Genomic DNA, 2,872 nt, shown 5'->3' on the forward strand with positions numbered 1-2,872 from the left:
TTTTCCATTGTCTTTCCTTTCTGAGTTCAGTTCCTCTTCGCTTAGTGTCATCTCGAGCGCTCTGGAGTGATTTCCGAGACTCTTTTCTGTGGATTGACAACTTCCTTTGAGGACCAAGTCGTTTCCACATTTTTCGTTTTTCAACACTATTCACTTTTCGTCATTTTCCCTATTTCGTCATTTTCCCTATTTTTTCTTTTCCCCGTTTGACACTTTGTTGGCGTAACCACACTTCTTGTGTTCAGAATTGGTTTTTGACTTCATGCATCTCCATCTTGAGGGGTTTCCACGAAATATGTATCTTTACTTTTGTAATAAAGTACTCTGGTTGCTCCCGGTGTCCATAGGGGCATGGATGCAAAGTTCTTTGAAATTATTTTCTTTTCTTGGGGTGTTTTTCATAAATATCTTTTAAAGATATTTTATTTTAGGGGTTTTTAAGAAAATATTTTTGAAAGATATTTTCATTCTGGGCCATTAGTGTAGTTTTCGCTTTTTGGAGGGGCCATTGTGCAATTAATGAAAGTTATTGCTAAATGCCTTGTTTTGAGCCTGGATCCTTGTATGGGATTCATTTTCACTTTTCATCGAGTCGTGTACTCTTAGAAATTCCTTCTGGTCATTATTTTCCAGTTTCAGGGTTTTTGGCCCCAGTTAGCGCCAAACTTGTTTAGGGCATAACTTTCTGCTCGGGACTCAGTTTTTGACACTGTTTCTTCCGTTATTCATATTTTCTCATTTTAAATCTTTTTTGTTCACAAAGTTTTGTCATTTGAGCGCGTCTGCTCAAATTTCACTTTTTCGGACCCGGCGGGGCCCGTTCGGGGCACTTTTTGAGATTTCTATAAAAGGGGGGTGAGATATTTTATTTTTTCATCTTCCCCACTCTCTTGCACAACCTGAAGCTTCCATGGCAGCCCAAGGGAGGCTACCACCTTTACTCTCCTCTTTTGAGCTTCATTCCTTCGTCAGAACATAGTAGGGCCTTTGCGTTTAGTGTTCATGTTGACTACGCGCTTCTTTCATCCTTATTAGAACCCATTTCTGACCATTCTTTGAGTTTGGGTTTGAAGTCAAGTTGTGATTTTAATGGGGCTTCCTTGGGGGTTATATGCACGGTGTAGTCCCCGATAAAATGTAGAAGTTTCGTCGGATTCGAAGCGGTTGACAACCAATGTTTAATTGTGACTTGTGGTGTTGTGTTGGCCCTCAAAAATTAATATTTTTCTGAAAAATCCTTGCTGCAAGGTTTTGCAAATTTTTAGTACAAATGTAGTTGGTACTATTCATTGACTTTTTTTAAAAAATCGTCACGACCGATCTGAAACTTCCGGAGGTCTTGTGGGTGCATTTTAAGATTGCATTTTCAATTTAGGCAATTTAAAAACCTCCTGAAGCCCTATTTCCAAAACTTAGCCAGTAGCTCGAATTAGTTTTTTTCCTTTTGACCTGATTTTCTTGGGGGCATTTTGGGCATTTTACAATGCATTTTTTTTGTTTCCGTTCACAATCGGGGTAGGAAACTTGATTTTAGGGGGGGTTTCTTCTTTGAGTTTTTCCAAAAATATCCGTTTAGATACCCGTTTTTACTCTCAATTGCAGCAGTGGTAGGTTGTCCTCGTCGGGCCGCCACGACATCATTTTTATTTTTGACCTTTCTCCCCCATCCGGACTCCAAATTGAGTAAAAAAATTTTTGAACTTGACTAATTTGTCATTGTCTTTCTAGCGGTGTGCTCGATAGCACCTGAATCCACTTTTTGTAAAATGACCATTTTGCCCCTAGGTTCTTTTTGTTCGTTTTTGAAACGACACTTTTGCATTTGTTTCCTTTGGGTTCCGTGACCTCATTGAGGGTCACATTGGTGTCTTAGAGACGCATTGTATCTCTAGAGACTGTTGTTTCACCTTTCGCTTCCGCATTTCGGATCCATTATCGGGTCATCTTTTGGTCATTACTGACGCACCGGGTTTACAAAACTTGGGCTGTCACATGTGCAATGCCTAAGTCCCTTAAGCTTTTTAACTAACCCATGTAGCAAGTGTTAGGCCAGCAACACCCAAATCGGATGGCTTTAGGGTGCTAAGTGTAAGGACACTCCAAGGGCTTACTAACTTGAGTTAGTAAAGATACAAACTTAAACTAGTCATTATCCTTTTTTTTTTTTTTTTTTTAAGATCATGCCAAAGATATCCATTCATTAGGGTCATCAATTCAAATCAACTGAGTCATGGTCAAGGTAAATCGGGTTGCATGCCTCACAATTGAGTTTCCGGTATGCGTATGTGAAGTGTGAAGCATAGAAGAGAGTGATACTCGAAGATAATCTAATTGAAGCATTTATACAACCATTTGGAATCAACATACTCATTTCAGTTTTTCCTCATTTCATAACTATCATTTACCTCTATACACAAAGTATTCAACACATGCTTCAATCTCCAACAAATTCCAAAATTCCAAAATCATTACTTCCATTTTTTTAAAAAATTTTCAGTTTTATACCTCTCAAAATAGTAAATGTAAACACAAAATAACAAATGCAAACACTATACAATACACAATACCCCCAAACTTGAATGGCACATTGTCCTCAATGTGTGAAGACAAGGATGTATAAATAAAAAGCATAGGAGGTAAAAGGAACAATAATACCAAGTGAGAGAGACAACTCTGGCCTTGTAGCCTCATGTAATCCCATGAAGAGATGCCAAAATGATCTTCCCCCAAACTTGGACATAAGAACCTATGAAAACAACACTGAAGCACACAAGTATAAAAGCATAGGCACACAAAAACAAACTGAAATTGTGCAAAGGAAACTAAACTATGCATATCCACAAGTTCATGAAATCAAATCTAAAATTGTCTA

The sequence above is a fragment of the Cornus florida genome, unplaced genomic scaffold, assembly GCF_030987335.1.
Source record: "Cornus florida cultivar Cherokee Brave unplaced genomic scaffold, ASM3098733v1 CherokeeBrave_3.0.0_Hap2_Chr08, whole genome shotgun sequence".
Lineage (NCBI taxonomy): Eukaryota > Viridiplantae > Streptophyta > Magnoliopsida > Cornales > Cornaceae > Cornus > Cornus florida.